Raw genomic sequence first — 12334 nt, 5'->3', positions numbered from 1 at the left:
ACCTGACAGGATCTGGGATCATTGGAGAGATGAGTCTCTGGGCATGTCTGTGATGGAGTTTCTGCATTAGTTAGCAGAAATGAAAAGGCCCACCCTGAATGTGGGAGTGGTACCACCCCATGGGCTGGGGGCCAGGACCGACTAAAAAGGAGAAAGTAGCTTGGTCATTGGGTAAATGTCTCTGGCCTTCCTGACTGTGGATGCAGTGTGACCAGCCACCCCAAGCTCCTGCTGCCATACCGTCTCCACCATGGTGAACAGGACCCTCAAACTGTATGCTGTAACATAAGCTCTTCTTTCCTTAGGTTCCTATAGTTGGGGATTTGATTAATGGCAATTGTAACTAATGCGCTTTCACTATTTATTTATTTGTTTATTTATTATTTATTTATTTATTGCAGTACTAAAGCTGAACCTGTGGCCTCATGTGCATTAGACAAGTAAGTGCTCTGCTGGTCAGTGTGTCCTAGTTTAGAATCTCTCTCTCTCTCTCTCTCTCTCTCTCTCTCTCTCTCTCTCTCGTTTTCTGAGACAGGGTTTCTCTGTAGTTTTGGAGCCAATCCCGGAACTAGCTTGGTAGACAAGGCTGGCTTGAACTCACAGAAATCCACATGCCTCTGTCTCCAGAGTGCTGGGGTAAAGGTGAGTGCCACCACTGCCCAGTCTAGAATGTATTTTCAAAAAAAAAAAAACCCAAAAAAACAAAAACCTGATAACACAGGATACAAGAAGAGCAGGGTAAATTGATCAGAAAAATCTCAGAAATGAGCCGACAGAAATAAAAATAGAAATAACTCATGAAGGTTGAATTAGAGTGGAGATAAGGCCAGGGTAAGAGCAGAAGGAGTCCCACAGAAGCAGAAGGGAGGGGAGGGAACGTAAGAAAAGCTAGCAGCAGGCTGGAGAGAAGCTCAGTGGTTAGCAGTGGGTGCTGCTCTTGCAGAGGACTGGAGTTTGGCTCCGGCACCCACAACTCATAAACACCTGTAGATCCAGACTAGGGGATCCAGTGCCTTCTTAACTCCACAGGCACCTGTGTGCTCACAGATGTGCACCCCCGTATTCATATATACATATAATAAACATACAAATTCAACCTTAAAGCTAGAAGGGGGACAAATAAGAAGGAAAAGGTTCAGGAGCACAACAGATAAGGAAGAGGAGGATCCACACAGACACAGGTGCCCCTGAGGAGGAAGGAGCGCAGGGAAGGACAAAGGCCCCAAACTGTGAAACAAGAAATAACTGAAAATCATACCCCCCAGGAGATAAATCAATTTTATTGTCCATCATTATGTTATACAAAAATCTACAAATCACAGATTTGTACAAGAAGAAAACAAATAGTAAATGGACGTGTACAAGCAATAACTTAAACTTGCTTTTCTCCTCCCATGCTATTAGGCTGGCAGCCAATTCAAAGCACAGTCCTGACATCAAGGTAGCTTCTATATGCTGGCCAATGCTTGCCATTTAAATTAAGGTCCTCAGGCTTTGACAGTTCTTCTGGCTCTTGACAAACCTTTTGAGATACTCAGAAAGGTGCTCTAGTTTTGGTTCTCAGGGACTGTACTGAGCTCCACCACCTCATTCGCAAAAGCGCTGTCTTCCCTTTGGTCCACAGGAAATCCATCAGGTTATACAAGGATCCAGCGAATCTATATTGAGTGTGTGGTTGAGTAGTGTCCCTTCATTCCGAGTCATGTGGCCTGGAAGCTAGCTTTCTTGACAGAGAAAAATCATTCTTAGCTTCTTCTTATCTGATCTCCTTCTCAGGATAGTGACCATCTGGTACAAGGGTCTTCTCGTCCTCAGGATAGTGAAAGTCCAGTACAAGGGTCTTCTTGTCCGAGCTCATCCTCAGGATAGTGACAGTCCTGTACAAGGGTCTTCTCGTCCTCAGGGTAGTGACCATCTGGTACAAGGGTCTTCTTGCCTTTATACTCTTGACACTTCAACGACAAAATTGGGAGCTGATGTCAGTTCCGGCTCCTCATCTTCAGCCTTCTGCCCTCGTGAGGACTCTTCTTCACAGTCAGATGTTGGAGGTGAATGTTGAAAGTGACAGTGGTCTCCTCTAGCAACTTTGCTGAATAATTTAGCCTTCATCCTGTTGACTTCCAGCTCCCAATCTCCAGACATCTTGGGAAGGGACTTATGCTTCTGGTTTTTCTTTTCTTCCTTAATTTCGTCAGTCAAGAATTCAGCAAAGGCTTTGTCTTCTGCAGCACAGCCACAAGCACAGGGTGCCAGGGGCTGCAGGAGGCCAAAGTGCCTCACAGAACCCGCTGGCATGCTGAGCAGCAGAAAGGGCCAGAAGAACAACCAGGGCTGGGGCTGCTGCTGCCACCAGAGTGGTGCAGCTGGTTCAGTGGCACAGAGGCCCATGGCTGCAGTGCCCAGGGCATGGGCACACCTGAAAGACATTTAAATGTACATGTTGTAAGGCGTCACATGAGAATACCGAGCCATAAAGCTCAGCCCCAAAGCACAGTCTAGTGAAGTGGCAGGACTTTAAGGGGAAATTTTCAGAAATGGATTATACAGTCTGTCAGAGTTTTCAACAGCCACACTCATAGACACGATAACATGGTTAAGGCACTTGGGGGAAATAGGAACCAAGGATCATCTCCTCTGCCTCCTCCTCCTTTATTGAGACCAAACCTTCTTCTGTAGCTTTGTTGCCCCAGCCTGTGTAACCCAGGCCTCAGACTTATAGTGGGTCTTTCTCAGGCCTGCACTGCTACACCCAGCTCCAGTGACTTCGTACAGAGTTTAAAAGTTCCTTTAGGTGTAAAGAATGTATTTGCTGTCTTAGTTTGCTTTTCTGCTTCTGTCATAAAACACCCTCACTCAGCGCCTGAACTGGCCTTGTCCCATAGCCACACTGATGAATATCTTGAATATCACCATAGTACCTTTGGCGACAGATGGAGATAGAGACAGAGACCCACATCAGACCGCTGGACTGAGCTCCCAAGGTCCAGTTGAAGAGCAGAAGGAGGGAAAATATGAGCAAGGAAGTCAGGACCGCAAGGGGTTGGTCCACCTACTGAGACAGTGCTCCTGAGCTAATGGGAGCTCACCAGGACCAGCTGGACTGGGACTGAGCGAGCGTGTGATCAAACTGGACTCTCTGAATGTGGCTGACAATGGGGGGCTGACTGAGAAGCCAATGATAATGGCACTGGGATTTGTGGCTTTTTGGGATCCTAGTCTGTTTGGATGCACACCTTCCGAGGCCTGGATGGAGGGGGGAGGGCCTTGGATTTCCCACAGGGCAGGGTACCCAGACTTCTCTTAAGACTGGAGGGGGAGGGGGAAGTGGAGGAGTGAGAAGGAAATGGGAGGAGGTGAAGAAGTGGAAATTTTGAATGGTATCATATATAAAGCAATAAAAATTTAAAAAATAATCCCCCTCACCAGTGTTTGGGTTTCTGCTTTTAGAGGGATGGGAGTCCATCCTGGTGCTGAGGGTGTTCTCAAGTGTCAGGCACGGCAGCAAGAGCAGGACACTAGGAGCTCACATCTTCAGCCACAAGCACAAAGCAGAGAGCAAACTCTCAAGCCTGCCCCAGCGACACACTTCCTCTAGCAAGGCTTCACTCCTAAAACCTCTCCAAACAGTACCACCAACTGGGGCCAAGTATTTAATACCAGAGTCTGGGGGAAGGCGACATTTCTCACTCAAACCACCACACTGGGATTGTTTCTTTTGTTTGGATCTGGGATGGAAGCCAGGCCTTGTGCATGCTGAAGCCTTTTATCCAGAATGAGGTTGCATATCGTCTCTGCATGGGCAAACTTGAGAACTATAGCTCCCTACTCTCTCTAAGAGATCGACTAAAAACTAGGCTTCAGACAAGTGAGTCTGGACATGTGGGCTGAAGTTGAGGAACATATGATCACTTGTGAAGCTAAGAGAGGGGAGAGTTGGAAAGGAGACGCTGTGTGATTCGATGATCCGGTCTGAGCATTACTGAGGGAGAATGGAGAAGGGTGTGTAAGCCAGCCTGGTAAACAATGCGGGACAGGGGTGTGGCCAGCCGGACCAGTGCTCTACCACTGAGCTACACCCACATCCCTTATTGAGTGTTTTCAGTTTTCTTATTTAACCTGTGTGTTTGGGACGCTGTCCTAGACACTCAGGGTAGAACGGGCTAGTCATTATGGGATGTTCCACTTCCCTCCCTCCTTTCCCCCTTATCTTAGCGTAGAAGGAAGAAGACACAAATGGACTACAGAAACATTAAATCAAAACCCAACTGTTCTCTGTGAACTCAAGATAGACAAACGGACGATTGTGCTGATCTGTTTTCTGTGGCTAAGAAGGCAGCACTACAGCCTGGGGACTTGTAAAGCAAATAAGTTTATGTTGGATCATGCTTCTGTCCAAGGCCAAGGGGCCACATCTGGTGGTAGCTGTCTTGCTGGCAGTGTCCTGAGGCCGTGTGAGCATCATGTGGCAAAGTGGGGACTAAGTCAGTGTCTGTACAAACCACTCATGGGACTGAATTTGTGGCGGAGAATAAGGGGTGGAGTTTTCCAATAGCCTTTTCCTCTAATGTGGTCTCTCAGGTAACGAGGCCCTGACTTTCATGTAATGAACCTTTAGGAGCTCAGAGAGGGGCTAGCTTAAAATCTAAACCAAGCAAGCTGGATCAAAACACAACAGAACACAGCAATACCTTCACCTAACCATCTGGCTAACCCAACAAAATTCTGCAAAAGCTTGGTTGCTAATTTTTTGGGTAAAAACAAGACAAAACAAACAAAACCTTGGCTTTCTGAGCCCAGTTGATAGTGGATTGTCATAGTAAAGGCCTCCATCCTTGGCGACCCTCAACCTGTGTGCGTCTCTCAACCTGTCGCCCCCTCCACTCCCGCGGTCAGTAGGTGGAAGACAGGAGAGCCAAGGGCCAGCTGCTGTCAGTGCCAGGACCATGAGCCACCGAGGCCGCCCGGTGAAAGGCAAGAGGTGGGAAAGCTAGACATCAAATGACAGTCACTTAGTTTCTGTTTTTTTGGGTCACAATTGTACACAAGCTATCTTAATGAGGTCAATAAATAATCAGCAGCTTAAAGAGTTAAGAGCTGAGCTGGACACCACGGTACAAACCTGTGATCCCACCCTCAGAAGGTAGAAGCAGGAATCCCAGATCTCTACAATCTAATGACTGGGTTTGAGGTCAGCCTGGGTGATGTTCACTGTTCAAATGAAATAAATAAGACAATCACAATGAACAAAGGCTCTTAGAACAAAGAAACAGCCATGACAGATGTCTGTGTCCAGCTGCTCTCCGAGCGGCTGTCTTAACCCTGCCTTTGACTCTGAGCCTCCTGGGTTTGCCTTTGTGTCTCTTACTCTGGCCGTCTCAAGGGAGGGACCCCCACCTTGAGGGACCCCCACCCTTCACAGTTGACCCCACTGCCAATTCCAATAGCCAGCAATTTTGTGGGAGAGGGAAGAGTTCAGTGTCACAGCATTTAAAGGGTTAAGTATTGAGGGAAGCTCTCTGTCAGGGCTCAGTGGTTGTTCAGGTTAGATGGGTTACCACTCAGACCTTTCACAGGCAGTGGCTCAGAGCAGAGCTGATGCCAAGGCAGTTTCTAAGGATAGTGCATTTGAAATTCTTCTGGAGCGCTGTAGATTTCCAGACCCCAGATAGTGCTCCTGACAATCAGAGCCAGCGCCCAACCTGAGCTCTGTCCTCAGCACCCCTGAAGGGCAGCTCATGACTGCCTGCACCTACAGTTCCAGGAAGAGGAAACACCTCTCATCTAGTGCACACATGCGCGCGCACACACATGCAATTAAAAACAAAACAACTCTTTAAAAAACAAAAAGACTTGGGAATGAGGACTACTGTGGGTGGAGGAGCCGGAGTGCACTGGGAAGCACTCATCGGGGCCACCCACTTCCTTTCTGACCTTCCTGTAGCAGGCTGGGCTCACTTAGGTAACCTTGCAGGAGGAGGCAGCTCTTCACTCAGCGTCAATCCTGACCCTGCAGCCAGATCTTTTTAAGGTGAAATTTTCTTCATGTATGTAGCATATCTTGACCACTCACTCCCCTCCACGTCACCCTGGGACCCCTCCCATCACAAATCCCTCCTGACTTCATGTCCTCCTTTTAAAACTATATATTTATTGTGTAAAATATTTATTACATATTTGTTTTAACTCACTAGGTATAATTAGTGCTATCCATATGTACAATGGTTTAGGGCTATCCTCTGTGCATTAGAGAACCTACCAGTAGCCACTTCCCACAAAAGTAACTCTTCCTTCTCAGCAGCCAGCAGCCACCAATACCTCCTCAATGAGGGATGGGGCTGGGGAACTCCTCCCTTCTCCACACTGGAATTTTTAATTGGCTTGATCCTGTGAAGACCTTGTTGAGGCCACCGCAGCTGCTGTGAGTTCATGTATGGAATAGTCATGTCACGTCCAGTAGACAGCATTTCACAGCCCTCTTCCCCATCCTCTGGTTCTTAGATTCTCTCTGTCCCCTTTTCTGAGATGTTCTTGATCCTTGTGTGTGTGTGATATGGATGTTCCATCTAAGGCTGAGCATTCAAAGTCACTCATCCTCAGCACTTGAAACAATAATTCACCTCTGGATTAACTGCTGTCCACTACATTAAGACGCTTCTCTGACCACAATTGAGAAAAGCACACACCTGTATATATATAAATAGATATGTTTAGAAGTTGGCTTGACAACATGGCCTTTTAGAAAAAAAAAACTATCAATAGACTCTCCCCTTTGGCCTATGATTTCCCAAGCCATGGGTTTTAACCACATTAATAATATCAGGTATGAATTTCTTTATGTGGAACAAGCCTCAAATCAGGACACAGCAACAACAAAAACGAAAATTATAGACCAATCTTCCTAATGAACATAGATGCAAAAATTCTTAATAAAATGCTAGTAAACCAAATTTAAAGTTGTATCAAAAAGATTATTTATTGAGTTGATTATTTTAGAGATTCAGGGATGGTTCAATATATATAAATCAATAAATGTTATCCCTAGCATAAATAGATTCAAGACAAAGGCCACATGCTTTTCTCTTTAGATAAAGAAGAAAGCTGACAAAATCCAACATCTTTCATGGTGACAGTCACGGAGAGGCTAGGAATAGAAGGACGGTATCCAGCAGTCATGTATCCAGCATCATCGTGACTGGAGAACAACCAGAGCCCCCCTGCTTAGATCAGGAACAAGACAAAGGTGTTCACTCTCTGCTTCTATTCAGTGCATGCTTGGGTCAACCAGAGTAGTAAGACAAGACGAGGAAACAAGATAGACACAAATAGGAAAAGACATCAAAGTGTCCCTATTTGTATATGGTATGGTTCAGTTCATGAGAGACTCTACAGCAGTGGTTCTCAACCTTCCTAACGCTATAATCCTTCAATACAATTCCTCATGTTTTGGCGACCCACCAACCCTAAAACTGTTTTCATTGCCACTTCATGACTGTACTTTTGAAACTGTTATGAATTGTAATGTGGGTATCTGATATCCAGGCTGGTCTTAGGCAGCCACTAGGAAAGGATCGTTCGACTCCCCCCACCTACAACAACGGAGTCACAACCAACAGTTTGAGAACCGCTGTCCTAAATACTCCAAACCTCTGAGTACTGACAAATGCTTTCAGCAAAGAGGCAAAATGCAAATGAACACACAAAACTTAGTGGCAGGTTTCCTATTGTCAATGAAAAATATACAATGAAAGAAGCCAGGGAAATAATCCCATTCACAATGGTGCCCCACCCCTTAACACCTGGAACTAAACCTAACCGAGGAAATGAAAACTTTAAGAAACCACTGGAAAATGGAAAGACATCTGTCTTAGTTTAGGTTTCTAGTCTGTGATAAAACATGAGCAGGAAAGGGTTTCTCCCATTTTATAGCTCACGTCACACCCCACCACTGAAGGACGTCCAGGCAGGACATGGAGACAAGAACCGAAGCAGAGATCGTGAGCCACAGAGGAGCACTGTTCACTGGCTGGCCCTGCTCGCCTTGCTCAGCCTGCTTTCTTATCCCATCCAGGAGCCCAGAGGTTGCCACTCCCCAGTGGGCTGGCCTTTCCACACAATTACTCCAGAAAATGTCTTATACGCTTACCTATAGGCCAATCTTATGAGGCTTTTTTTTTTTTAAGATTCCCTCCTCCCAGATAAGTCTAGGTTTATGTTATGTTGACAAGAACCAAGCAGCACAAACTCCGTGCTCATGGAATGGAAGACTCAGTATTGTGAAAGGAGTCCTCCACCAAAGTCAGCCTACAGATTCAGGGCCCTCTAGTCAGGATTCTAGAGCCACTCTTCACAGACACAGGGAACTAATCTAGAAATGAAGGACGGAGAAGAGTCAGTGCCGCCAGCTCAGCACCTGCACCCTCTGCTGCCACACTGACATGCTTCATCCGTCACACAAGCAGACGGACTGTGATTTGCCATCCTCACTCGCCATGTTAGTTTTTGACTTTCACGAACCTGCCTCGTCTCCAGAGTGACTGGTGTAGCCTGACAGACACTGTCTCGTGTCACACTCCACAGTGACATGATTCCCCATGCACCATTAATAGTTTTCTCCTGTTGTATTATACCCCCTTGGAGGAAGTTTTGAGACTGTGTTATATGTTTTAAAATCAGGTGTACATGTATGTGTATGTGTGTGTGGGTGCGTGCGTGTGTGCGTGTGTGTTTGATGATTCTCTTTGTTCCCTGCTGATAAGACTTTGGGAGACATACTGGTCCCATGAGAGCATGGCATTGGACAGCGTGGCCACCTCTTCTGTCACCCTACTTTCCTACTCCGAGCTTCGTCATCTCCTTGGGGAACTGCGCCTCGTAGCCTCTGCCTTGTTTCCATGAACCGTGTCTTTCTTCATTTGTTACTTTTCTAGCTGGTTATTGTTATATGAGTTTTCCTTTCCCAGTTGCTTTATGGAGTTACCTTGCGCATCCTGAGAGTTATCAGACAATTTCAGTTAATGGACTAGTGACCGTATTATCAAATAGAAAGTCTTAGCTCTTGGTTGTCTTTAATTCTTGGTCTATCCAGTTGCAAATTCCCCTCATTTCAGTGACCATGTCAGAACCTTTTGTTGTGCTGGAGAAATACTGTTCAATTCTTTTACTATGTTTTCTGTTTGTTTTGCTAATTTGTAGAGGAGTCCCACACTGTTCAGAAGGAGGTCTGTAGCCTGGTCCCAGCACATGCGTACCATGTGGAATACTGTGAGCGAGAGGAATGGATCACAGAGAGCTCAAAGCTGAGGCTGGGGGGAGCCCTTTGTTACCCCCAGGTAGTGAGAATATGAGGTCAAAAGAGAGAAGGTCTTTGTCACTTGAAGGTCTGTTAAGAAGCTGGTGTAGGATCCCTGTGATCAAAGGCAGGCAGCAGCTGAGCCTGGCCACAGCCTGTGCAGTGTTCTGGAGCTGGGGGGACTGGTTTAGTTTGTCACCTCAGCAGAGCATAGAGTCACCTGGTAAGAGAGTCTCAGTGAGGGGCTGTCTAGGTCCTGTATCCTGGGAGCACATAGGGGCTGTCGTGATTGTTAGCTGATCTAGGAAGCCCATCCCCAGGCTCTGGGCCCTGGGCTGTGTAAGAGCAGAGAAAGCCAGCCGAGCACTAAGCACGTGTGAGTGCATCCACTGTGCTCTGCTCTTGACTGTGAACATGATGCCAGTAGCTGCTTCAGGTTCCTGCTGCTTTGACTTCCACACAGAGACTTCCTGTACCTTGGAATTGTGAGCTGAAACATGCACTTTCTCCTGGAGTTGCTTTTTGTCAGGATGTTTTATTGCAGCAACAGAAGTGAGACCAGGACACCCCCAGTCAAGGCTCTATCTTATGTGGAGGAGGGAAAGTGTTTTCCCCATGAGATGGGTTTGGGGGTGCTGTCCAGAGCTGGAGGTGTGAGGAAGGTGCTGTTGGGTACACTCTGGGGTGTGACAGTTGAAGCATGTGGTAACATGAGTTAGCTGGGGAATTTCCAACCTCTGTGCATCCCTTGTGCATAGAAAACATCACCACTGCATTGAGACAACCCCGCCAGAGTCACTTCTCCTTCCATGTGCCCCAAGAGGTTAGTGCTGCAGATACTAGGTTCTAGCCACAGGGAACATGGGCCATGAGCATGGCTGCTAAGGCGCTCATCTGAACTGCACTTTGATGCGCTGTTCTTGTAGCTGTAACAAAGTAGCTGCGATGGAACAGCTTAGAGGAGGAAGGTTTTCTTTGGCTCACGGGTCCAGCGTGGTGGGCAAATGTGGTAGCAGCAGTCAGAGAACATGAATGCTGGTAGTCAAGATGCTTTCGTGTCTGTGTGTGTGTGTGTGTGTGTGTTGTACATGGGCACTCATGCTTTTGTGTTGGTGTGTACATATCCATGAGGTTCTGTGCACATCTGCAGGCTGGTGCACACGTATGAGTGTGTACATGTATTTTCTATCACTTTCCAGCTTGTTTTTTGAAATAGGGCCTTTCACGGGTCCTCGAGCTCCCTGATTGGCCAGACTAACTGACCAACGAGCTTGAGGGACCCACTTACAGCTCTCTGTACTGCCCCCAGCGCTGGGCTTACAGACTCCCACCACCATGCTGGCTTATTTTTCACTGTGGGTCCCAGTCTCGGGTCTTTGTGTTTATGTAAAGTGCTTTTCTGACTGAACTACCTCTCCGGTCTGGGTCTCCAGCCCATGGGATGGTGTTGCAAACATGCAAGGAGGGTCCCTCCTTAGTTAAACATATCTGGAAATGCCTGCACAGATGCACCCAGAGCTGACTCCTAGGTGGCTCTAACCTAACCTGGCTGACAATGAAGAGAAGGCATCCCGATTGGAAACCGCCTGTGAGCCTCTTCTCTGTGAGCAGACAGGTGTAACCTCCTGCCATGTGAGAATTATGCTATAATTCTCCTGAGGGCAGCTGTGTGAAACAAATCTGCTCTTAACATCCTTGCCCAAGTCTCATGTAAATGCCTTCCTGTAGCAAGTAAGTCTTTCTCTGTCCTGCCAGCCAGTGCCCAAATAGAGCCACACAGAGACTTATTGTTAATTATGAAAGCTCGGTTGATAGCTAAGGCTTGTTTCTAACTAGCTCTTATAAGCTATCCCATTTTTATTAAACTTTGCACTGCCCCAAGACCCATTTACCTCGCGTGCATATTGCCTCTTCTGCTTCCCTCCTTCCTCCATATCTCCCTGAGTCTGCCCTTCTTCCAGCATCCTCTGTGTCTTGAAATCTTATCTAGCCATTAGCCGTTCAGCTTTTTGTTAAACCAGTCTGAGTGATCCATCTTCACAGTGTACAAAAAGATTCTTCCACAACATTCCCCTTTCTGTCTAAAAATAAAGGAAAAGCTTTAATGCTAACGTAGTAGAATGGTATACAATAAAAACAATTATCAGATATTGTCTAAATAGAAAAGAAAGGTATTAACATGAATGAAACTATATATAAAAAGAACAATTATCAAGTAAGAATTATATTCATAATGTCCAGTCCACTTGTATTTGGCATATTTGGTGAAGATCCTCTATTATCTATCTTATCCTGATATATTTAAAGTTTTGTGCCTAAACCATTTTCTATCAAAACTTGTATTACCATCTTAAAACTATCTTTTTAGACCTAAAAACATCTTCTTAAATAAACATATTAAGTTTTTATGTTTCTCAACCTTACAAACTTTATATCCCTTATGCAAGTTTATTTTCTGAATTTTGGTAACAAGAAAATCTGTAAAACTACAACTACCTAGTCTTCAATCTTCAGCAGAGACTCGAGGAGGATAAAATATTGTTTGAGTAAACAGGAAGTGCAGAGGAAGCAACTTCTAAAACTAAGAAACAACAGACATCTGACTGCCTGAACAGCCACCCCAAGGTTTCTCTGTAACATTGGGGCATTCATCTTTGATCTACAGGCCTAGAATATCTGACAAACTTTTCTGTAAGGCAGGGATTTTGAAGGACTGTCCTACCTTGTCACGGAAATTTTGACTGTCACTTTCTTTTGGGTCCTATTTGTCCAGTTTGAACAGTATGCTGTCAGCAGTTGAAGCAAAGGCACTTTCTTTGACCAGGGATTAGCTGTGCCACATTGAAAGCAAGATCCATATGGAGGTTCTTTGATGCCCATCATCCTTTTTTGAATTAGATTGGTATTGCCAGGAGCATATGTGTCTCACTGTTATGAAAAGCTTTATGTAATTAAAACAGTTTAAATGTCATATTTTATAGGTCTTTGCTTAAAGATTGCCTATCTAAAATACATCTGTGTATGACCTTGAAAACATACCTAACA

General features: G+C 45.8%; 1 pseudogene; it reads right to left on the bottom strand.

Moving 5' to 3' along the window:
• Positions 1-1547: 1547 nt before the first annotated feature.
• Positions 1548-2388, bottom strand: LOC101995999 (annotated as a pseudogene).
• Between the last annotated feature and the right edge of the window lie 9946 nt (positions 2389-12334).

The sequence above is a fragment of the Microtus ochrogaster genome, unplaced genomic scaffold (assembly GCF_000317375.1).
Source record: "Microtus ochrogaster isolate Prairie Vole_2 unplaced genomic scaffold, MicOch1.0 UNK18, whole genome shotgun sequence".
In the NCBI taxonomy this organism is placed as follows: Eukaryota; Metazoa; Chordata; class Mammalia; order Rodentia; family Cricetidae; genus Microtus; species Microtus ochrogaster.
Note: the sequence above shows the minus strand (reverse complement) of the source record. Positions and strands in the feature narration are given on the sequence as shown.